At 31.6% G+C, this 27,514-nt stretch overlaps 1 protein-coding gene and 1 long non-coding RNA gene across 3 annotated transcripts in view; one reads left to right on the plus strand and one right to left on the minus strand.

The window, feature by feature from the left end:
* Nucleotides 1–18,795, minus strand: part of LOC145944688 (glutamate receptor ionotropic, kainate 2) — a 200,961-nt gene extending 182,166 nt beyond the window's left edge. The window contains exon 1 of the mRNA XM_083053214.1: nucleotides 18,751–18,795. The gene's annotated coding sequence lies outside the window, so the exon portion shown is untranslated. The remainder of the gene's footprint in view (nucleotides 1–18,750) is intronic.
* LOC145944699 (uncharacterized) overlaps nucleotides 1–27,514 on the plus strand; it is a 261,286-nt gene that overhangs the window by 214,244 nt on the left and 19,528 nt on the right. The window contains exon 10 of one of the 2 annotated variants that reach the window (XR_014426725.1): nucleotides 14,275–15,329. The exons of the other annotated variant lie outside the window; for it this stretch is intronic. This is a non-coding gene — a long non-coding RNA (uncharacterized LOC145944699). Of the gene's footprint in view, nucleotides 1–14,274; nucleotides 15,330–27,514 lie in introns of those variants that run through there. 2 annotated transcript variants of the gene reach the window in all.

Raw genomic sequence — 27,514 nt, forward strand, 5'->3', positions numbered from 1 at the left:
AATATTATAATATATGGAGGGCCTCGTAGTTTTATTCGCCGTATAACAATTAGACCTATATAACGAATTTGTGTTGCATCGAGAATAAAATGACACGAGATATTAATTTAAATCAGACGAGGAACGGAGTGTTTTGTTTTTGATGTCCCGTGAAATTTTACATTTTTTTTACTTGTCACATTTGATAAATGTATAGACATCGGAAAAAGCATTAAAAAAAACTGCGAATTTTTATTTGATCTTTTTCTACATTCTTTTTCGATATAAATTTTTGTATTAAATTAGCTGCTTTTTCAATATAGAATTGCGAGAACTTTTGCAAGTAATTCTACTTCTTGTTTTTCATTTTGTTTCTTCGCGTTGTTTTAGTTTTCTATTAGATTTGTCGAAGTTTGTTGAAAGCTGTTGCTCTTTCATGGATGCAGACGCCAAATTAATCGCGTATTGTATCGCTAATTGCTTAATAAATCGTAAGACAGAATGCACTTGTTTTTAGAATGCCTCGTTATTTTTTTATTGTCGATTTTAGGATATGTAGGAGAATACATGATCGCGTATCGCGTGATAATACATGACGATATAATGCTCTTGGATATTGAAATGCCGTAAAACTTTATGTGCTACGAAATTACGTATCATAAAGATGCGTACGAGCAATTTCGATGAACGCTATAATTATTATTACTTGCAGCGGAAAATTCTGCATAAATATTTTGTCCTGCTAAAAAAGAATCTTTACATCGCTAATTTAAATGAAATATAGCTTAATAAAATATTTACATAATTATTCTCTTTACAATTCTAAAATTTTGTCAAATTTAAAAAATAAGCAAAATAACACGTATATAACAGTCATATTATTTTTTATCTAGTAATCGTATCTTATATGCACCCTCATACATACACAATTACGATATTTCTTTATTTAGTATTATCGATCTTCCTTTCTCTCTTACATTTCAACTTTATTCTTATGGATCTGTCCTATTTCCATAACAATCACGTGAACTAGCATCGGAAGTTTTACGATCACATGAATCATTTTATGACCAGAAATCTATCCACGTACGTTCCTAAATCCAAAACCTACTTATTTACCACATTCAAAGTTCTACGCGAAATATATTAGACAAGGAAATATTGTAAAGAAATTTTCGATATTTTTATATTTTTATACGATAGTTTTCTAAAAATTTAGAAGAAAGATATAAATGTATATTCTCTCGTGCCATCTAAAATCTATAAATATATAATATAGGTATGATAAAAATATAGAGATCTATAATAAGAATGGAAAGTACAGAGAGAGTAGGTAGGGGTGTAAATAGCTCACTGTATTTTATATTATTAAAAAATTGCTAATTTGTTCGTAAAATAATCCGAGGAAATTTGTGGACACAAAACGCTCATTTATATATTTCGGAAAGTTAATCATCTTGTAAATCCCTGTATCTAAAATTTTCAAATGTATATCTACTCGCCGCGAGATTCGCCAGCTACCTAAGTAAAGCTAAAGGCAGGTTCGTTGGAACCACTGGATGCATGAATCAAGCATGATGGCCGCAGTTTGCCGAGGACGACAGTTTTCCTTGACGAACGTCTTAGTGTTGTTACTGTAAGCAAACTGACTGAAGAGAAAGAGAGAGAGAGAGAGAGAGAAGCTCGTCAGTTTACACTGGTGCAAATCATGCACCGACATGGATGGGTACGAGAATTTCACGGATCAACCGATACGATCCATCTCGAGTACTTTACTAACATGGCAAACGAGTGAATCTTTAGCTTCACCAGAGTTCCAAGACTAAGACGTTTCGCGCCGTATTCGAAGTTCGCTTTGACGCGATATCCGTTTCCTCTCTCGCGAGTTCGTTGAATATTTTATGATCTCCAACTTTGCGCGTATTTGTGTATGTGTGTGTATATGAGTTCGCCGCGGCTTCATTTGGATTTGGATTCTTAATGTTCTTCATCTTCTTCAAAAGCTGGGATGGAGTCGCGGCGCGACTAACAAGAAGACAAATTCGTTTGACAGCTTCGGAAATATACATACATGTCGCGGTTGTATAATTATTCAAAGGATTTGTTAAAAAACGAGTTACTCTAAATTTATCTCGTTTCTTAGTAAATTATTTCATTCTAATTCTACGCATTAGCGTTAACCAAACATATATAGAGGGTGGGCCGAAAGTCATTTTCTGATTCCTTTTGACGGTAAATTTTGTAAAATTAAATAGAAACACAAACTTTAATTAGGAAATAATTTATTAGTTTAAATATTTTTTTTCTAATTAGGTGGAAAATTACATCCATTAAATTATCGTTTTCCGACAGTTTATAAATTTGAGCTCTTTTTGCAACATTTGTCATTATTTCACTTAAAACTTCAGATGATTATTTATTTCTTCAGTGATATTTTTTTTTAATTCACTAAAAGTATTTTAGGTTTACCAACATAAATCTGCTCTTTTAGATAATCCTACAAAAATTAATTTAGTGCTGTAAAATCTGGAAATAAGGCGATTTGAAAAAAGATATCTTAAAATTATCACGGTTTCACGAAATGTATAAACCCTAAACATTATTTTGAAACTATATCTAATTCTTTTCACAATTTTTTAAATTCACATTCACACAATTCTTTAAATTTCCACAATTCTCGCTTTGATAAAGTGTATATTTATCGATTATAAACTTTTTGGGGTTAAACTTTATTTCTAAAATAGAAAAAAAATGTCCACCCTGTATAATCATCTGTTAACAATTATCAAAGGAAGTAATTTTTTTTGTGAGGGAAAAGAGATGATCAATATTCTCTCTTAATCTCCGCGAGATATTGTTCATTGCCGAATGCGAATAATCGTAATAAACTGTGTCGAATCAACGAACGCGTCTCTCCTTCGCGGAGAAGAGACGCGTGCGACTGACTAAGTATGCAAATATGAGTAACGGGGTAGTTTGGGAGCGATGATGAGATTGTATAAAGTAAAATTGTAATTCACGGTAACGAGATACATTCAGATTTGTGCGTGCATCTCTCATAGGCGCGCGAGCGCGCCTGGAATTGGGTTAAACAATTAGGAACTTTGCGAAACTAATTTCGGAATTAGGGACTTCATAAAGGCAGTCGTACTCTGCTCGTGACCTTGCGGTTTTCAAAAGGAAGGACCGTCTCTCCCTTTCTCTCTCTCTCTCTCTCTCTCTCTCGCTCTTAGAGCTACGTTAATATGCATTTTCCATTCTGTTGCTGCGAATCTCATGGATCAATAGATACTTAAACGATTTTGTGCAAAAGCATTCGAGCTTAATAAATAGTCTTAATGTAGTATGAAGGCTGAAGAGAGTTATAGGATTTATCCAATATTGTCGAAACATAAGAATATACGATATTTTCAACGTTAAATTTAAAAGAACGAAAAGACTGACAAAAGTTGAGATAAAAAAAAGGAAATATTTAATTTATTTATTAATTTTTTTTTAATTATGCAAGTTCTTATATGTAATTTTCTAATGTATGTTTGAATATTCTAATAATTTCACATACGTATGTGTAATATTATTATGGGCGAAACAAATTTATATTTATCTTTCATTTTAATGATCAAATATTTCCATTACTTTGTGAACCCATTAGTGAAATAATTACGTATAATCATATTTCAGTTAATGTGTTGCATCATGTATTATTGATAATTGTTATCAGCTTAATAACATTTAAATAAATAAGTCTTTTAATTGTACATATTATATCTTCAATCGACCAAATGTGATATATTTTGATTGAATTAAAATTTATAAAAAAGATTATAAATAAAATAGATTTATTTGATTTTTTTTTAAGATCAAAATACCACTGAGATTGTAGCAATTCTATATATTGATTGTTTATTTATTTATTTTTTTTTTTATATATATGTATATACAAAAGAGTCTTTGATAGCTGAAGACGAATGAAAAGCGATTTTCGAATAATCTTATTGTGAATTTTCTTGGAATTCCCTCGCGTACGTGAAATCGCATTGATGCAATGTATAGCTTTTATTTCATGCACTTATTCCAACTTAACAATTATATTCCACATGTCCTTATCGGCCTTTCAAATCGGTGTATACTCGATATAGGCACAGCTAATACAGGATAATTGCAAAATGCATCGCATTCCACGGCCGCGCACTTAGATACGCGTATATTACATGCACGTGTAAACATATATACACCTAGATCAGTATCCTAAATTAATTGCACACTTGTCGTAATCGCGCGCGCGCGTCAAAAGTTTAATAGAAAATAAAAACCGTATATATTAATAAACAAAATTACACGAGAGAAGTAAGTACACTCGCGATTCTGTAATACCGCGTACTCGACGCGTAATAATCGCGCGCTCCGGCAATTAGTTTATTTATCATCCATATATCTGACGATATAGGATGAGAGAAAGCGTAACGTAACGCCGCGTAGGAATTAATCGCTTTTCACATGTCGGATCCGCGATACATCATGAATTTTGCGCGCGCGACTCCCGCGGGAGAACAATTCGCATCGATTGACAAGTGGGTGCGCGCCACCGGAAATTAATGAAGCGCGTAATTGACTAAACTCCGGGGAACCGGCGCGATCAAGGTTCCGCGCTATTAAAGTGGCTTAAGATTAATGCTGCACGCGCCAAAATCCGACCGCGAAGTTTAATAATCTCGAATGTTCCGCCGGAAGAACTTTATGATTCATATTTAAACTTGAACGCGGATATTTTAAACGCTTATCAATTTTGCTAACAACTCCTTAAGAGAGAGAGAGAGAGAGAGAGAAAGATCGAGATACGATTTTAACGAACGAAGACCTAACTCGTAAATTTTCGGCGAGAGAGCTGCGTAATCGCTTATTTCACCCCCTTTCCGCTCTTTCGCCCCTAGAACGCTCTAATCTCGCCGACAAAAAAAATATAGTCGTAGGTAAACTGCGTGTTTCTTCGGAATCTTTAAACTACTTTGTTTTGTCGCGAATCTCGGCCATTATTCTGCCCCCCTGCCGCCTTTTCATAACTATATCCTTAACTTTAATGTACTAGAGAGTCCCGTCGCAAAAGCGTTGCTCGTTAATGTCCTGGAGTTTATACTCAATTGTCTGTTTAATCGTCCTTATCCGAGAGAACAGAAAATAGCTCGCGAAACAGCATTAAACCAACAAACGGTATAAACGAATAATTAAATTTTATTGAGTTAAATAACGAAGTATCGGTGAAATATAAGTGAATATTATTGTACGATATTTTGACATAAATTGAGATGAGATAAACGCGTGAAAAATCGCATATATTGAAAATATTTTAGATTATTTTAAGGTAAAAATGAGACAAATGATAAAATATATAGAAAGAAACTTTATATATATTTTATATTTAATACTATATTATATATATAATTTAATAAAAATAATAATTAAGAATTTATTTGAATAATATAATGAGAGAGAGAGAGATATTTTATATATAAGGTAAAATATATGAATTATTTGAAATAAATTAGGAATCATTTTTTTAAATTTTTTAATTGTAATATAAATAACATGTTTTAAATAAATCAAAAATTTAGCTAATTTTTAATTTTATAAAATTAATATTTAATATATAAAATAATTACTTTATATTATGAATATTATATTATGAAAATTGTGAAATTGTTAGAAAATTAAATTTAATTATCAATAAATATAGATGAAGTCAAAATACGCAATAGCCGGACAAGACGCAAAAATGGTCAAAATCAGAAGAAGAATTGTGCTCTCGACGTTCCAATTTCATTTTACCTTCGCGAAAGTTGTATCGAGCTCTAGGCGCGATTCCGCTTAATTTTCGCCCTTCACTCGCCCTCGATGACGAAGAAAAGCGGGATGATGCGGCTCCTCGTTTTTCTCGCCCTCGTCGTTCGATTCGCTCGAAGAAAAATTCGGTACACGACACCCCCGGTCATTTTTACGCCGATGAAACGGAACGTCGCAAAACACGATAAAACGTCGCGTCGGGCCGAGCGAATCAGAGGTTCGATGATCTCAAAAGACGTGGAGATGAAGCGGCGCCAGGCCGGCGTGCGGCCGCCGACTATGAAAATCCCCCGGGAATTCACGGAATTTTCCGCGGATATTCGGAATGTCCCGACTGTACGCGAATGGGACGTGGAATGTCGCTGACTCCATGGAGGAATATAGTCGATTCGAAGTTATGTAGAATGCGCATATGACTATTGCGCGAAAAGGGCGCACATTACGTATTAATGCGCCTATAAAAGAATAACGAGCTCTCGATGAAAATTCGTACTTTTTTTTTATAGAAAAAGCGAAGGTACATATATATCGTTGAGTTTGTTCAGTCGCAAAAATGGATACGATATGGGTCATAGGTTTCCTGAGCAATAATTGAACAGCCTCGAGTCTCCATTTTGCCAGTATTTGGAGAACAATAAAAAAACAGAATCAAATGTGTTCAAAAATGACAATTTGAATTTTTCCAATAGCGTCAAGTGCTCACCCTGCACGTGGAAAAATCTCCGCCAAAGTTACGCGTGTAGATAATAAGCAGTCTCGTGAAACGTTCAAGAAATCTTCCGGAAATATTCTCATTCTACGGTCATCGTGGTAGTAAACACGGTAGTAAACACGGTGTAGTTTGCACGGTACAACAAGCTGTAAAAAAGACATTTCGAGACGAATCTACTGCGCGAGCTCTCGCTTCTCGTGTTTCCCGGCTTCTCTTCATCGGACATGACTATAGCACCCTTCTAAGTACGTATAATGTCGGATTTACGAATAATTACGCACGTTTTGCGACAAAAAAATGATAAGCACGCGCGATATTTTTGGACGACAAAATTAATAGCGGTATAGAAAATTCGTCATGTGTTAAAAAATAATAAATATTCTGTTTTTTGATAAAAAACAGAATATTTATTATTTTTTAACACATGACGAATTTTTAAAAAATTAATTAAGGCGTATTTCATTATGAAATTAAAGTATAGTAATATCATCATACACGAAAAAAATCAGAAATAAAGAAGACTGCACATATATATATATATTAATAAGCGAGATATTAATAATTATGTTGATTTAAAGCTTTACGAATCTATAATTAATTTAAGACTGTTCTATAATTAAATTTAAGAATATTTATATATAGGAAATAAAAACTTTTAAAATAATACACAATAACAAGTAGAATACTAAGAAAAAAAATGAATACCAATGAATGTTCTACTAATAGAAATTAATATTAAATATAAAATATAAAATATAAAAAATAAGAACAATAATTTTGTGGGATCAGCAATACACAAATATCAACATATACTTTATATAAATCATTAAAAGATTATAACAAATTATTATAATGCTAATTTATGCTAAATAACGAGAAAGGTGCAAAAAACTGTGATTTCAAGATTCACAAGGGTGGATTTAGAATATTTCCCCAAAATGCTCTTTACGAAGCATCTATACGAAGTAGGAATATTGCTGATGGTACTTGCTACCAGAGTCGATATGGCCCGCGAGCGATAAGGTGGTATCATGGTGAGAAAAACGCGGTTCGTATCTCTTTTCGCGCTTTTCTCTATTTCCCTCCTGCGACATCGTCGGCCATTCCGGTATACATCTCTCGCTGTATAAGGCGCGTAATTAAATTTACCTCCGCTGGCACTTTCCCCAGAGTTCTGTGAAAAATGATAACATAATAACACGCCAGGCTGATAACGTAATAATGCACCGAGGGTGCTTACGCAACGAATTCCCGCCTACGTGGTAGCCAATCGCGTTTCTCCGCATTTCGCCATCGCGCTCTACATATACAAAAGTCAATGAGACCCCCGGCTGGCTCCCCGCACCCCCTCGTCTCTTTTTATTATTTTTTTTTCCTCTCTTTTATCTCTTTCCCCCGTTGGTCGCCTAATTGATATCGTATATATGTATGTATCGGAATGCCGGAAGTAATGGCAAAAGTACACGCATGCAAGAGTGAAATTCATTCTGTAACGTCACATTTGACTTCCCTTCGAGCACTCGATCTATTCAACCGTGCGACTAATGTGAAGTAAACGCTTTCACTATTATTGAACGAAAAAAATACGCTTTGGAAGATATGACGACAAAGCTAGATATCTTGCGTTTAAAAAATTACATATGTGCATCCGTTTGTGTGAAAAAAAAAAAAGAGTGCGCCTTCTCTCTTCACACACGCACACATTTATTAAATCTTTGTAATGATATGAACAGATACACGGATTTAAATACGCGGAACGGGTTTCGCGACAAAAAAGTATTTACTCGTATATTCTCGTGTATTTAATTTATATGAAAAAATTAATATAATTACATTTTACTATGTCTCTCTCCACTGAATTTCAGAATTTAAATATCGCGTAACCAGAAACCAGTTGTTCATTCGAGGGGGATACAATACTCTCTTTCCTGTTGTTCCATTTTATTCCTCTCAAATTACTCGATTTAATCCTTTTGATTACTTCATCTAATTACTTTGCTAAATTGATCTCCCGCTCGCCTGCGGGCGCGTTCTGCAATTTTAGCCTTTTAACTCCGCCACGCACCGCCTCCCTATATCACCTTTGGCATCAGGCGGGAGTAATTATTGCGCTCTTTTTCAAGGCCGAACTACGTGCCAATTAAATTGCTCTTTCCCTTTTCCCCGGGAAGTATATTAGAATCTTTTAATTGTACAGTTCTACCATTCAGTTGCCTAATTGTCGGCGATTCTGCACAATCGAAATTCAGCATAAAGGACTACGCTTCTCTCTCTTTTTACCCTGTGAAAATAACCGGAATCTTACGTAAGTCATTATTGATTGACGCTGATGTATTCCCTTGTAAGTCGATATTTCGACTGGATGAGCAGGCATTCGGATTCGTAAAGCGCGCATGGTTGACGATACTTTTATTAATTAATCACGTTATCTCTCATAGATGACAAGGCAAATCAGCGCACGGAAGCGAGAGAAAAAAATTAATCGCCGTTTTTCACGAAATACAATGGTATTACTGCGGATTATACGTCCATTTCATTTCGCCGTTTTCGTCAAGCTTCGCGTATGCAATATAATTTATGATTCGTCGATCGCGGACGTGATCTCCTAAGCTTTAAATTTACCTGCTTTCTCGTATATGACATTTATAATTTTTCTCAATATCTCAGAGATAAAGAAGTCGTTCGATTATATTGAATGGCAATTCGAGAAGTCTTGAATTTCTATTCTTTATGTATATATTAATTTTTATATTTTTATTTTATATATTTTTTTTTTTTCTTATATTTCTAACTATACATATATGCAGTCAGAGATATAAGAAAGAAAAATTAATATATACAAAAATATATATATGCATGAACAACAAGAAATGCAGTGGCTATTTCCCTGTTGCAAAAAGCACACAGCTTCGGGCAGGAAAAACAGCATTAAAATCCTGGCAATCAAGTGTGTATTTGTGTATGTATGTGTGTCTTGCATCTCGAAAACTATCGCATTATGCAACCGCGGGTGGTACACATCGTCTATTGTGCAAGGTCCCGCAACCGGACTCTTTCGAAGAGGAATTAATCGAGCGTGAGGCAGCTCGTAGAAAAAATTACCCCGATGTCGCCGCAAAAGGCGAAAAAAAAAAGAGAAAAGAAAGAAAAGACCAACACCTTCCGCTTCCCTAGAGAATTTATCTTTCTCTCTCTTTCTCTATCGTTTTTTCGCGTTTCTTTGCCTTCCTCTTTCTGGAAATCCTTCAAGCAGCCTCCGTTTGCTGCTTGATGCGCACGCGTTCTGTCTCCTTAGCCACCCTCAGTCTTACTCCCTCGGGATCTCTTTCCCGTGTCTCCCTCTTCTCTTTTCTCTCCTTCTTACTCGAGGCCGACGAAAATTAACGACTCGGAAATTCTAATTCAATGGCAAGGCTGCCGGCGCGAACTAGGGTCGCGCCTTTCTTTCCTTCACGCCTTACGGCTTCCCCGCGTCTTTCCCACCCGCGCGACTCATCTGGTGTTTTTATTACGCAAGCAGCCCGCAAAACTGAAAGGATCTCTCTCTCTTCTTGGCCAGTCGAGATATAAGAGCCGGATGAAAAAGGCGCGGACCCTTCATCGGTGATTAAAGTGATAACGATTGTTTATCGTCGCGATAATGATGAGGAAAAAAGGACAAGTAAATGTCCTTTCCGGCTGAAAGTGTCAATTTAATGACACATTAAATCTATAATATAAATTTATATGCGTGTAAAATTATTATTATTTTCTATTACTATTATTATATAATATAATAATAATATTTTATATAAATTTTATATATGTATATTTGATTATTATTTTATATATTTTTCTATTACTATTATTATTGATAATTAATATTTCATATTACTATTATTATTATTAACATTTCTAATATTTATTATTATTACCGTGAATATAAATGCGTTATCTGTACTAAACTACAAGTGTCTCACTCACTCTGACAGCGATTGTCAAATATGATATTTTGAGATATATAGACTCTTTCACGGAAAAGTATGGATTTACGTGTGCAATTACGTATTAAATATTGAAAGCTGCCAACGGCATGATATTAGAATATTGATTCGTTATATGAATAATGATTGAAAAACGGCACGTTTTTTGAATTCATGATAAATGTGTTTGTCAAAGATTGATTGAAAAATCAACGTCATGTAATAACAGGCTCGATATATTTCCTGCAATCTCGCGTGCCAGGAGTAACAAATAAGTGATATGGAATTACAACATTCGTACGATTTCTAGAATGCATACAGAGAGAGAAAGAGAGAGAAGAATCGTGGATTACAAGTTGCAAAATTGAATTTTGCAGCGTATATTTTTGCAACCGCGTTTCTGAGAGCCTCTGTTTCGAGTCGTTCTTTTTTTTTCTTCCCTTTTAATCGAACAAAGCGTAACGTCCGTTTTTCCTACGACAATGAATACCAAAACCACCAGGTGTGGTTTTTTTTTTCTTTTTGTCAGTTATCCGACGTTCGCAAGTGCGAAAACATGTTGTAAGTACATATTATCTTACAGAGGTATAATATTTGACGCAATTAAATTAAAGGCAGCATTTTGCAAGTAGTGCATAAATGTAGTGCATAAATGCTAGCTAAATAATCCACTGGTACAATATTTTACCTGCGATAAATATCTACAGAGTAATATAAACAATTTGCCCTTCATTGTTTTTCTTTAACTATACTTGTTCTGTATATAGATGCATAATATAATTATACATAATACATAATTTTATATAAATATATAATTATATATAGGATGTATTGTATAATGTATATAATTACAAACTTTACTTTTTTAAAAGACAACACAAAAATTATTTTTTTAATTATTATTTAATTACTCTCATTATGTTTGAAAATTGAATAAAAAATATATAAGAAAAAGAGAATATATAGCGATATATTGTACACATATATAATTATATATGTATTATAGAATATATATAATCATAAATAGAATATATATATAATTATAAATGGAATAATTATAATAAATAGTTATAAATATAATATATACAGATAATAATCTCTATTTATCCGTTTAATTATCAATTCTTTGTCATATAATTAATATACATAATATCATACATCATATATTAACATACATAAATTATATATATCAACTATAATATATGTATTATTAAATTCGCAAAATTTTAACAAACGACAGCAGAAATTGCGCGCGTAGGGAGTTATCGAGCGTCATGCGCTCTCCACGAGTGAATAATTAAATGCCGGCTGCTCTTACGGGACACTCGATTGAGCTAATAATAATGCGACGAACGGGATTGCAAAAATCATTCGACGTGTGCCGTACAATCGGATTAACTTTTCCGTGGACTGATGAAAAACCGTGAAAATGCAGGCGACTCGCGATTGAGTTATACCCACGTGTTTGCGTTTGACAGGTGACGGAGACGCAGCTGTCATCGTGCGATGCAACGAGAGAAGTCGTATCGATATATACTAGAAAGAGAGATTTCGTATTCTTCTTGTCGGAATCGATATGATACCGGCGAAAAAAAAAGCCGACAACGAAATAATGTCGACAACGTTGTGATGCTACCTCGTTGTCGATGCACTTATTGCAGTCCCGCGAATTGAAATGCACGATTTCTCCATGTTTATCCTCGATGCGAGAAAAATATGCGATTTTCGTAAATCTGAATTCCTACCAGAATCCGGCATCATTGCTACATGAACACCCTGGGAGGGAAGGGGTTGTTAATCGAGTGCGATTCCGATAAGCTGATTGCGAATGTATCTGCATGAAGATGGAAGGGGAGAAAGATTATCCGTCCGATGGAAAAAAATACGACGGGGGAATAAAATTCATTGAAAATTTTGTTTAGCCAGATTATCGTTCGAGCGTGGCCTGTTTTACATGGCAGCGTGAATTTTACATCAAACGCGTTTTACGCGAATGGAAGGTAAAGAGCGCCATCCACTCGGAATATTGTAAAAAAGGAATAAAATTACACATCGCTGTACATTTTAAAATATTTACTCTAACGTTTTTAAATGTTTTATTATTTATATTCGCGAACACGCAACTCTCTGGTGTAACGCGTTACTAATGCAAGTGAATGAAAAAAAAGGAATATTTTTTGTTTTTAAATATCAAATAACGCTTATACGCGCATTTCGACGCGTTGTGCATCAAAAATATATAATACGTATATATACGTACGTAGGTTGATTTATGAGAAACAGCGTGGAATTGGTTTATGCACAATTTACACGCGACGTTTAGGAATTCGCCGGCAATTTCGCGCGGCGGCTAATAACGGAGTTATTGAACTTTGATTTCCACTTTATTCCACGCATTCAATCCGATTTCACTTGTAGTCGATACACGCCGAAACCTTTATGTAATCCACGGCGTTATGAGCGCGCCGCGCAAATGCAAATGTTACCTGCAGCTCGCGTGATTCTCTATCCAGTTATTAAAAAAAAAAAAGAGTTGCTCTTGTTATATATAAAACTGATCTATATTTATAAGAGAATTTTAGATATAATTTCAGAGTTACAAATCGATTAAAAAATAGAAATTAATAATTATTCGACACACGCAACTTCGATATTTTTTATTTAGTAGATATAAATAGTGATCGAAACTGAAAATATTACAAATCCCAAGCGCGATATCAATGTATATAAATATTTTAAAAATATTATAAAATGAATTTAAATATTTATAAATAAATATAAATAATTTTTAAAAAATTTGTTAAAGATATTTGGGAAATAAAAATTTAACAACATATTCTCAGGACACATGTTTAAAAATATAAATATATAAATATTTTTAAAGTATTATAAAATAGATATATATATTTAAAAATAAATATATAAATAATTTAAAGGACGTAAAAATTAAAATTTTAGGACATATTCTCAGGATACCTGTTTATAACGTTCTGTTAATATCCATGTTCTTCATTAATAGACTGGTTTTTCGAAATTCACGTGACAATTTTGCATACCAGCGAATATTTTGCAGGGAAAGCCAGGAGGAAGTCGGAGACCGGTCGTTAGTGAAATCTCGCACACACATACGCATACATATTATATACATCTTTTATTTTCAATATAAAGCATCCGATCGAAGGTGCTCAAATTCCATGTGGTCGATTTCCACTGATGTGCTGTTACACGTGAGGTAACTGTGTGGAGATATTCTCGTAATAAACTATGCGTGTGACTGTGTAACCGCGAAACTCCGAAAAGTCTCAATTTTTTATACATGTCGCGCGATTTCTGTGGTCTCATTTGTGTATCCAATTTTCATTTCTCTACCGAATTAATCGAGAGCTGTATTTTGTCGAGTTTTATATATTTTGTCAAATATTATATAATTAATAATACTGTATAAATATAAATGTGTGCGTATTTATTTCACTTATGCATCGAACATTTAGTTAATTCGCATATCGATTATTTGTCTCGCAGCTAAAGTAATAAATAAAAAATATATACGTGTAAAAGAAAAGCGAGAGAGAGAGAGAGAGAGATAGATCTCAAGTGAAAAATTTCATATCCCTCTTCAAATTCTTATTTCTTCGTTTAATCATCTGAAATTTCTTCAAAATCAATCGAAAACTCTTGAACTCTTTGAAGAAGAGCTAAAACTACAAATTATATCAAAAATCCTGTTAATCTCACAGAAGTGCAATTATAAGTTGTTAATATGTTTCGTAATATATGTTTCAGATATAGATGGAGTTTCTGAAATCGGGTGAAACTTGGAGGATATGTTCAACCGGCTCTTGAGATGAAATGAGTTTATACAGCTCGAGAAATGCATCCTGTTCACGAAAAGATTAGCGAACCTATTCAGCTCTATTGACGTTTGTTACTTTTTATAACATGTGGAGTTTACTAGACAAACAGCTGACACAACTTGTGCTCGCTTCACTTGTGCTGCACAACTTGCTTTATCACAATAAACATAACAATATCTACACGTTAAAATATAAAACATGTTTGAGTAATTTTACCATGCAGTTAGTAAAATTAATCAAACATGTTTTATATTTTATTGTAATAAATATTAATCAGAGAAATTCTCATAAAATTCTTTCCATACCATATTGTCCCATGATTTTCAGGGTAAATTCTAAGAGAAAATTCTCTCCGTGATGCTAATATGAATCTACGTAAATATGATCTAGCTCATTGTCAGTTGTCAAATATCATTACCAAGGAAACCGGCTGTTTAACTCGTAAAATGGAATAGGAAATATTTTTGTAACCGCGTACATCTACATTTCACCGTCAACACTGTAATCATACTGTTGCATTTTTTAGAAATATCTTGAATAAGAGAACCATCTCTATCTCGCTTCCTGGCTTTCTCTCCCTCTATCTCTCAATCAAGCAGTTAGAATTGAATGCGTTTCCAAAATACGAGTCGCGAAATCGTTCCATTGCGTAACATCGCGGAATCCTTTTACGCGAACATTTGCGGGAATACGCATACGGATGGTGGGCACGATTGGATTTTGCCAGCCGCAAAATTCAAAACGCTCGTAACAGAACGTTCTGCAAAGCCAATTCGCCTTTCCAGCAATAGCGAAACGCGGTGGCTTTTTATATTCCGAACGATCAATGTCGATTGATAATGAGTAATAGAGTTGCATCGACGATTTCTATTCTATATGATCCTACAAGTCCTCGATATAACTAAAGTTTAATTTCCCAAATCAAGAGAGTTAAAAAAAAAATATATATATATTTATATTAACAATTTTTTTATTTATTATTTTTTACCCATTTTTTGCATTGCGATTTTTTTGTGTAATTAATATTTAAAATCAATATTTATTTTTTAGCGAGTTTCAATGGATGTATAATTAAAATCTCGAAAAATAATATTGTACTAATGTGAGATTGTAATTTAAAATAAAATCTTCCTTCAATTTTCATCAAAATTGATTCTGCTATTTTAATTTTGTTAGCGCTGAAGTATTATAAAAATTGTCAAATCTTTTTATATAGAATAAAATCGATATACATTTAATTTTCCATTTACTTATATTTTGACATATTATTATGTAACAGGAGACAATCTAATAAAAATGTAAAAAGAAACAATTTTATAATTAATATCGTGGTAATGGTCAAGGTGAGCGATTGCCTTAGTAAGTGAACGTAAATGAAAACGCTGCTATACTCTCGTCTAGTTACAGATCGAGAGATGAAAAACGCGTTTCTAAGAAATTCTAAGAAATTCGCGTAACCAAGTTTCTTATATATATATATCGTAATCTTTTCGCGGCCTTCGATACAAACGATTACAATCAAACTTTTCTCTTCCTCTTTCTACTCTTATATCGTGATTTAAAGGAATTGGAGACGGAGAGAAAAGAAAGAAAAAGAAAAACCTCTCTCTCACAAACTCACGAATTTTTATGGTGCAATTTACGTTTTACATCTTTGACATTTGCATCTTTCCTAAAAAATTCGGACTCCAACTCGCGATCTCGCAGATCTCGTAGCTGCAGCAGACAAGACAGAGCCGAGATCAGCTCCGGACTTAGGCGTGGTTCTTGCGTAACGCAAAAAGCGAACGAGTAACTAGCCCGCGTTGCGTATGTAAGTGCGTGAACGCATGTATATGTATGACAGAGAAGAAAAAATCCCAATATTCACCCGCAATCTAATTGTAAGGCCTCTATAAGGACGGCCGATATTCGCGAGTCAAAGTATAGTGGAAAGTAGAAAGCCAGCAGTATTATATACGCGTAAATTGCAGCCATCGTCCTTCGATATATTAATAGCGAATAAATTCTGTCTTATAATTGCTGTCATTGGGCGAGAGTCGCTCGCAAGTTTCCAGGCTGTCAATCGACGAGAAAGGGCGGCGTTATATAGTGGACACTGCATATTGAAAGCGGTTAGAAGCGATCGAAATTATAGGTGAAACTCGGTTAATTCTGTGTGTCAGCTTGTCAACTTGTCTATCTCTTGGCTTTAGAGCGATCATATACTACAGCGTTTACAAATCTAAACGAAAAAGTGTTAAAGTTATATATCATGCGCCTATTTTTTTTATAACTTATATAAATGATTTTAATACTTACATAAATGATATTAATGACATAAGATATTTTATTAAAAATTTATTATATAATATTTATTATTTAAAATTTACTATATTTAAAATGAAATGTAAAAAGAGAGAAGGCAATATATTAATTAATTATTAATTAAAATACAAATTCAATTTCACATTCAGAGAAAGTTTTATTAAGTTTTTAATTTCTAATTTAAATATATTATAAGATATATTTAAATATATTATATATGTATATATATTATAAGATATATTTAAATATATTATATATGTATATATATTATAAAATATATTTAAATATATTATAATTAATTAAAGTAATAAATAATTCTAACCGTAATAAAGCCAAAGCAGAAGAGACGATATATTGTGTATTGGACTAATAAAACTGTCAACAATTACAGTTTTGGCTGTAATAATTAAAATAACCGCAAAATTGTCTCTTTTCGTGCTTTTATGAGATAATATTTCAGCTATATCAGTTCCTTGTCTTGTATTCAGTCGTCATGATAATTTCAGGATAACTTAGCGAGTTATGAAAGGTGGCATTCATATTTGTAATGGTTGTGTAAGTATGTTTTAGCATCATATAAAGTTGCCATGCGAGACCGCAGACTCGTAACGTATATCAATTTCTACTAGACGCAGGATACGACACCATTGGATATAATTCCTTCGAGAATTTATCAACACCTGTGTTGAGCGCGAGAGAATTTATATATGTTTATTACTACAGGAACTTCTTATCCATTAACAGGTTGACATGTAAAACTGCAACTTATATATAGATCGTAAAAAAAAATTTATTAAACACCGCATGTTTAAATTCGATTTTACGCAAAGTGGATCACTGCGAGCCATCCGTTAAAATCGTGGAAATTTTCGTGGGAAATGAATACATAAACGCCTATTTTTTTCACGTTGTTAATTAAATTCTAATTAAACGTCGGATAATCGCCGTTAACTCTTTTTATATTTCTATGCGACAAGGAATGAAAAAGACAGGACACAGGGCAAAAATAAATGCCGTAATGATTGCGTGGGACGTAATTATTATACTTATTAGAACGTTATCGTCTAGAATTCTGAACGGACGAAACATACTGCTACTTTATAGGGACTTGCGCGACTTGTGCAACGTGAATTTATTTCGCTCATTATGTCGCGACCGACCTATAAAGGGAGCTGCTGTTATGAGATAGGCCCCTCACAAAATTTCTCCCCCGTATAAAATATACAAATATATGTACGTGATCATTCATTGATTCATCTAATAGTTTGATAATATTCTAGAATTATACAGTTAAACTTACCTGATACTTTGAATACTGATAATAAGTTGTTTCGACAAATCAAAAAAATTTTAAGTAAGCTGTTCTTACTTGATTATTACTAAATTAGAAATTTGTTGAGATTTTTGAACGCATTTTTTTATGGATTTTGAAATATTATCTGTCATAATCGAAATTACTAAAGACAAATTATCACGTTTTTCTGTTGTTTCTTATACTTTTAAATATAATTATCTAGAAAACAAATAAGGGGCTGTGCACAATAAAAGACATAAGGAACAGGGAGTACAGAATACAAAATTAGAACAGGGAGTAGGGAACAGTTCATATAAAATATATAAAATATAATTTAGTAACCCAGAATAGAGAAACAGAGAAATAGTACTAAAGTAAAGTGATGAAATTTTTCTATTCTGTGTTAAATTACATTTTATATGTCTTATATTAAACTGTTTCCTATTTCCTGTTCCTGTTTTCTGTTCTCTATTTCCTGTTTCTTATTCTTTTTATTGTGCGCAGTCCCTCTATATTTGTATATTATAATATATAACACAGAAATAATCGCCAGAAAGTTTGAATCATGTATATAATATGTAAATGTACATGAACCAAAAAACGAGAATTTTTAATACTTTTATTTGCTTGGCATATATTTCTTATTTTTTTAAAGAAAATTATGTAATTCATTGTTTTAATGAAAAAGTTAGCATATAATTTCTTAACTTTTTTTTCTGAATTGCGCTCTAATTAATTTTTGGTGATTATAATCTACACATACAGATAATGTAATATATATGTATATACATGCAATACACTCACCGATACGATCTGCAACAGCGGAGCTCTGTGGTACAAAACGTTGATCTATAACATATAAAAAACACAAATTATATATGTATACAAAATAGTTTTTAAAATAATTAATATTTGAAAAACTCAATAATGCGAAATTAAATTTAATTTGTATCGTAAAATATATTTAATAAAAATTATTAAACTTTTTAATTATTTTTTAGATCTAAAGTTATATAAAATATAATCAAATTTAATTTTTAAAAAGTAAGTTAAATAATTATAAATTGTATAAACAATATTAAAATTATATACATATATATAATACAATTTTTTATTGTTAATTATCTAATTGTAACAAAGTTTAATATAATCATTTTTTTTATTTTTCTGTGAATTACCTTAAATATTAATTTTTTTTCTCAAATTTTTTTTTTTTTTTAACTTTATATCAAATTTATTCTTAATATTAAATTATTTTAAAATTAATAAATATTTAAATAATAAATTTAATATAAATTTATTTTAATTATTTCTGCTTATATATATACCGCATGGTTGCTTCGCCGATGCTCGATGCCTCCCCGGGCCTCCTCCTCCTCTCTTGTTCGTACTTTAGCGTCTTTTTGGCACTTACACAGCTCGCGAAAATACGATCACGCGCGCGCATTAATCAGCAAAATAAAATAATCGCACGACAACTTGAACGACACTCCCGACGTTAACCGTACGCGACTCTATACGACATTTATTCCGATTTTAATCGCGCGATACTTTGTGCGGAACTCCCGACAATTAATCGTACGTAACTTAGTTTCATACTTGGGCACTCCCGCTTTTAATCGTACGTACATTCTATGCGTCTTTGTTAATTGTATGCGACACATATTTGAGAGAAGAGCACGCGACAATTATAATTACACGAAGCTACGATTCACTCGGCGCGACGCACGAAATTTACTCGAGATGTCGCAGTGATGCCAACTGTCACAAAATACGCGCGAAGCGCCAAGTCGCCGCGGTGATGCCAACTGTCTAATTAGAAACTATCAGTCTTTCGCGATTAATCGATCATCGAAAAGATCGATTAACATAGAGCGCTTCGCTCGACGTGCCAAGTGCTTCGAACAATATTTTGATCGACCAATCAGAAGAAGGAAATATTTTCTTCTTACTTCAGAACAGTTTTTTAATCAACAAGAGAAAAATGTTTCTTTTAATGTGGAGCGCTTTGTATTGTCGAATTCCTTTTCTAAACGCGATCGCGATTAGTATCAAGATATAATTCGCATTGATTATTACATTTATCGATTATTAAATTAGTGATAATAGACACGAAATTGCATTGTGATGATAAATCTTTATCGTCAATTAATAGTAATATACGAACATACTGATATCCATCACGCACTTGTCACGTCGAGTAAAGCGGTCTATGTTAATCGATCTTTTCAATGATCGATTAATCGCGAAAGACTGACAATTTCTAATTAGACAGTTGGCATCACCGCGGCGACTTGGCGCTTCGCGCGTATTTTGTGACGTTGGCATCACTGCGACATCTCGCGTAAATTTCGTGCGTCGCGCCGCGTGAATCGTAGCTTCGTTTAATTATAATTGTCGCGTGCTCATCTCTCAAATATGCGTCGCATACAATTAACAAAGGCGCATAGAATATACGTACGATTAAAAGCGGGAGTGCCCAAGTATGAAAATAAGTTACGTACGATTAATGTCGGGAGTTTCGCACAAAGTATCGCGCGATTAAAATCGGAATAAATGTCGTATAGAGTCGCGTACGGTTAACGTCGGGAGTGTCGTTCGAATTGTCGTGCGATTAATTTATTTTGCTGATTAATGCGCCCGCGTGATCGTATTTTCGCGAGCGTGTGCTGTGTAAGTGTCAAAAAGACGCTAAAGTACGAACAAGAGAGGAGGAGGAGGCCCGGGGAGGCATCGAGCATCGGCGAAGCAACCATGCGGTAAGCAGAAATAATTAAAACAAATTTATATTAAATTTATTATTTAAATTTTTATTAAAATCAATTTTAAAATAAGTTAATATTAAAAATAAATTTGAAATAAAGTTACAAAAAAATAATTTGAGAAAAAAATAAATATGAATATTTAAGGTAATTTACAGAAAAATTTAAAAAATGATTATATTAAACTTTGTTATAATTAGATCATTAATAATAAAAAATTTTATTATATATATATATAATATTAATACTGTTTATACAATTTATAATTATTTAACTTATTTTTTAAAAATTAAATTTTATTATATTTTATATAAATTTTTTTAGGTCTAAAAAAATAATTTAAAAATTTAATAATTTTTATTAAATATATTTTACTATACAAATAAAAATTTATTTTTGCATTATTGACTTTTTCAAATATTAATTATTTTGAAAACTATTTTTTATACGTATAATTTGTGTTTTTTATATGTTATAGATCAACGCTTTGTACTACAGAGCTCCGCTGTTGCACATCGTATCGGTGAGTGTATTGCATGTATATACATATATATAACATTATCTGTATGTGTAGATTATAATCACCAAAAATTAACTAGAGCGCAATTCAGAAAAAAAAGTTAAGGAATTATATGTTATCTTCTTCATTAAAATGAATTTCATAATTTTCTTTAAAAAGTTAAAAATATGCCAAGCAAATAAAAATATTAAAAATTCTCGTTTTTTTGGTTCATGTACATTTACACTCATTACATACATTCACACATTTACATACATTTATTTATTATGAACATGATTAAAACTTTCTGGCGATTATTTCTCTTATATATTAAAATATACAAATATAGAGGCTGCGCACAATAAAAGGAATAAAAACAATATTAGAAAAGGAATAGAGAACAAAAAAGAATAGGAACAGGAAATAAGGAACAGTTTAATATAAAACATATAAAATGTAATTTAGTAACGTAATTAAGAAATTTCATCACTTCACCTTAGCACTATTTCTCTGTTCCTTTATTTTGCGTTACTGAATTATATAATATTTTATATGTTTCATATTGAATTGTTTTTTATTCCTTCTTCCTGTTTTCTGTTCTTTATTTCTTTTATTGTGCGCAGCCTTTAAAAAAATATATGCTATGTACATGAACCAAAGCAAAGTATGCCTTCATTGAGCTTTACACAGCAATATCTCGATGAGATATTTTGGTATTTCATTGATATTGGACACAGCATAAGTACAAAAACAAACATCAACAAAATAAGTTTTATAAACCTTTAAAAACCTATTTGAATTGTGTGCTTTCCTTTCATAATAAACTTTATATTAGTATATCCATTCAATATATCTATTGAGATCGAATGACGAATCACAGAGTTCAGTTTTGACGGTATAAAATACTTTTCTTAATTAAAAAATAAATTATTGAATATATCGCATGGCAACATTATGTAATATAAATGCTGAATGTGTATATTTTCTTCAATATGTAACAAATTTATTTAATAATAAACGAGCAATATATTACAACTTTCCGTTATTTGGATCACTCGGTCAAATATTAAGCGCGAATACATCAAAAATACATAGTATACATATTAAGGAAATAATTACATTGTTTGTAAATATATTACACAACGCAGAACGGTAATTTATAATTCTCATTCTTTATTTCGCTTCGATTTCAAATATGAATATATTGCGCGAAATATTTGTTTCGTTAAATAATTGCCTCGCCTGAATATGTTTATGAATATTTAATCACACATACGCACACACACATACACACAGAGTTAATTAATAGTACAGGCTAATAATCATTAATTGTTTCTAAAAAATAATTGCGTTTTGAAAAATATTATGTAGAACAAATGCCAAGGTAGGTACTGCTTTATTATTGCCCCGAAATACATACCTTATGACAAATACTTAATGCTTTATAGAATAATATCATGCCAAATATACTCTGTTTTTCACGTTTCTGATTGATTATTAAATATATGACTTTCCATTACTTAATTTATTTTTATTTAGCGATTTGGTGCATTATTGCACGTTCTTAATCCGAAAATAATAATGATAATAAATTACATATCAGAGCGGGGAAAAATAGTTTTAAAACGTGATATATCCGAGCCAACAAGTTAAAGTTAAAGAAATAATTGGTTAATTTTAAACGTTTCTCATTTAACAATTATTATAGCCTTGATATTTTGGTATAAGGATTTTTTTCGTCTCCACAAATAATCTTAAGAATCTACCATTAGCAAATGTGCACCAACTCTGGGGCACTTTAGATATTATATAATGTGTGTAATATATTATATATACATAATATTATATTATAATACATATATGTTATGTAATATTAAATATATATTTTATTACATATTATATATCATATATATATTATAATATAAAATATATTATATACATTTGAAATTATATAAATATTATAATATTGCACATAATTATATACATACACTATTTATGTTTTAATAGATAACAATTATTTTAAGTTAAAGATTAACAATTAGTAAACAAAAACGAGAAAAGACGCTTACGTCAGTAACTTCTTTTTTTTTTTACAAGCGTCAATTTAGCGTTAATTTTTATTTAAAATAAAGCAAACACACATATGTATAAATGTAAATATTTTTGAAGAGAAAAGATTATGTTGTTTTTTTGATCGAATACCACTCGCAATCTTCTATATTTTTCCCAATGGATGTATCGCAAGTATCGATCACCGTATTTGTTAAATATTGCTTGGTTACGTATATTGTATTATCCGTTACAACACTGCGATTCAATCATAGAAACTTGCATCAGGATTCTATATCGCGGTTTATCATTTTTATGCAACTTATCTTGACCTACTCACTTGTTTTCATCGATCATAATCTGTTGTTGTTGCAACCCACTCTTCAGATGGATTTCTCGCCGTCGAAATTTTAGATACGCAGATCTTGATTTGCTTCGAAATATCTCTAATTTCTTTACAGGTAAGTATAATTAATTGAATTTAATTATAATTGTTTTTAGAATTAAAACTACGGTCACACACAATACTTTCTATCGTGGATTATCTCTTTATTTCATTTTTATTCATATTAAGAGCAATGTCGATAATTATACCGATGTATAATTATATATATAATCAGCTGGATAAGGATTATTTTCATTAAGTACGACGGAGCGATATCAACAATTCCTAGATCACGTCAGGGAGGAGCTAGACGGATCCTCGATGTAATCTCGTAGGAAATCGCCGGTGTTAATTCCGGGAGTCATTTGAAGAACATGTTAGATATTCTCTCTGTCGTGAGATTGGACGTGCATTTAAACTCCATTTCTCATTTGAACAAGCTTGGTCTGATTTCTGATAAATTGTTAGATCGTTTAGTATAATTATCTGTAAGCTCCAGTTCGACATACATTCTCCACCAGACTTTTTAACGCTTGCATTATTTAACGTTGATGAATAAATAAAGTCGCTGAATATATTATTACTTTAGCAAATATTCCAGATTAATTTTCTATGTAATTAAAACCACTTAATGGAGGTTATAAGAATGCAATAACATAAAATCTTTATATGGGAAACAAAGAATTAATGCAAAAATTTACACATATATTAATCGATGAAATGAGGTTTGTTTCTTCTGGAAAGTTATACTTCGAAAAACTGCACATTTATATATTCGAATAAGTAGTGTGATGGAACTAAATAAAAATTATTATTTAAGAATTTTTAATAGCTGAAGCAAAAAGTAATAGTAATTATTCGATGCTATCGAGGAGAAGAGAAGTGTTTATTTCTCGCACTACAATACGTGTGCAAAATTAATAACAAAATGAATAATATTTATACATTTTTATTACACAAATTAAAATGTTGAATTATATAGTAATGTAGTTATGTAATAATTATGTAATTACATAGTAATTATATACGAGAATAAAAATTATGATAATTACATGATAATGTAAGGTAGTGGTAATTATATTTAGTAATTATATCTAGTTCTAATCACATTTGAAAACTTAGGTTTTACTATAAATAAGAGAATTAGAAGGAAGTCAGAAAAAGTATGTTTTAATTTTTCACATTTTATTTACTACAATAATTGATACTTCCAGAAGATTGAACAATTGCATAAATTTTGCGAAAAATATATGTCGATAGAAGCGGTAATTACTTAACATGTTATTACATGTTTTAATATAAGAATGAAAAATCAATATAAAATAGTATCAATCTTAATCGATAATAATATACAATCTTGAAATAGCTTTATTTAATAAAAATAATTTTTATCTAGGAGATGTATATATAATTACATACAATCCTGATATTAGAGACTCGACATAATAAAAGCAATAAAAGATAATTCATCCCCAAATTAAAAAAAATATTGATTATAGCTTTTTCATGATTAATTTTTCACAATTAATTTAATATAAAAAAATTGGAAATATTTTAGAAAACACGCCAAGGAAATTTGCATTAGATTAGCGCGTTTTAATAGTCGTTTTGATAGTCAACGACGAGCAATTCGATGCAAGTGCGTGAGATATCGATATCGTTGATTGGTATCGGTTCTATCACTATCGGCATGCGTACTAACTAACGTAGCGCTTCGGAAGGATTTACGAGCGCAGTTTCCACATTCACTGATGACTCTCGCGCGCGGACTGTAATGAATGTAACGCGCATTCCACGGATTCTCCTTCGCACCTAATCGCACGCATGCATGCTCGACGGATGACTGCAAGAGAGAAGTCTAAAATCCATGGCAATTAACGATCAACATCGAAGGAGATGCGCGTTCGCGATATCGAAACGCCTCACTTTGCTTCGGGAAATCGCGGACGTGATCAGCGATATATCATCGTTTCCTCGCGCCAGAGAAAGCGGATTTTTTTTTTTATTAAGCGCAGCCTCGTGGCGCAAAAGAACGCGCATGCATGCATGAAGCTTTTGCTCCGTCTTTCGGGAAACATGCAATGGGACTTTCGATTCTTAAATATGACGTTTCGCAACCGAACGATTTTCAACTCGATTTTATTCGATAATATCTGAGTTATACAAAAACCAATATATATTATTGCAAATGCGTTTCTTTATAATTATTTTTAGAAATTTTTGCAGATATTTTTTATATAATGTATGATGAATCTCTGATAAAAAGAGTACAAACGTCTAAAATGTATTTATAGCGAGAAATAATTTAAGGTTTAAATTGTTTCACCTTTCGACGGATAAAGATCTATCATTGCATGTCGCTTTCGTTGACAAACACGCGATTACTAAGTCTGTTCAGGGTGTGTTGCTTTTGCCGGGTGGAACAAGAAACAGTATATCTACTATGTGATTATTGTTAAATACAAATTATACATATAGTTTGAATTAGGTAGGTATATAACAATTGCTTTTATATATTTTTTATATATTTTTTATATTATTAATATTTTATTGTCTTTGTGTTTATTTTAATTAAAATAATTAATTAAAATGTATGTTTTATTAATTAATTTAAAATTAACATTTTAATAATTTTTCTGATATTTAAGATATTTAAATATAAAATAATTAATAATTGAAATAATAAAACTCCTGAAATATATAATCGGCATGCACATAATGAATGTTTGTACTGATAATAGAAAAAGAGTTGTGTCTTCCGTAAACATTTCTTTTAGATCGAAAGATATTTTTCTCAATTATAAAAACATGTATCATGATGAATGTTTATTTGCTTTCTTCCTAATTCTTATTTGTAATCATTATTTCCGAAGAATAATTTCCAACTAGGCATATTATGCACCGCATTGTGAACAAATCATATGTTCCGGTGAAACCGTGAAATTGCTCCCAAATTGCAACGCTAACAACTTTCTCGGTTGAAGTATAATTTTGCGAAGCACTTGTTTGAAAATCGATCGTGTGCATTAATTAACGACAATTTATCGGAACTGTTGCGTTTCACGGAAATTTATGAGAGTTTATAAATTTCATCGAGTTTTGTGTATTTTATAGTTCGATTCTGCTATTAAATGAAAAAATGAGAGAGTCAAACTGATTCTACTGACCATCTCATATATCATAAAATCGATACTCATTTCTGTCATAGATCGCATTACACTTTCAGATAATATACGACTCGTAACATTACGTTTTCTAACGAAGTTCGCTAATTCATAGTTTTATCAGATTACAGTTCATATTTCAATATTATTTCGAAAAGCTCCGTGTAAACTATTGAAGCTAATGGAATCGAAGAGTAACACCTATGTTTCTGCGATAAGTTATTAACGTCTCGTATATCGGTAACGAAATAATTAATGATCCCATTGGCAAAGTATTTTACTGTACTACTGCTTTGCAGCATTTGTCGAATAGTGGAATAATTTCTACGCAAAATAAATGGGGAATTTAAATTTCAAATGCAGTTTGAAGTATTACAGCTCTTAATTTATACCCAAACGTGAATTGCGAATTTTTAAGGATTTCCAAGAAGCCAAAAAATCAAAAGATTATGAAGTCAAGATTGAACTGATTGATAGATTCATAGTATATTAAGAAATAAATAATATAAATATTGAAGAATAAAACTGAATACATTACTGGATAAAATCTGTATTCAAGAATATTTTTTGATTTCGAGAATTCCATAATAATTGATAAATCTCTCAAAAATTTCTAAGCTGTCAATAAAAATACTTAAGATGCTTATCTTTTCTATCCAAATGCTTAAAACTATTTTTTAACTACAAATAAATTCTTATCATGTTCTTG

Source organism: Prenolepis imparis, unplaced genomic scaffold (genome assembly GCF_030444845.1).
Source record: "Prenolepis imparis isolate NDT839.2.m4 unplaced genomic scaffold, iyPreImpa1.0 SCAF_13, whole genome shotgun sequence".
Lineage (NCBI taxonomy): Eukaryota > Metazoa > Arthropoda > Insecta > Hymenoptera > Formicidae > Prenolepis > Prenolepis imparis.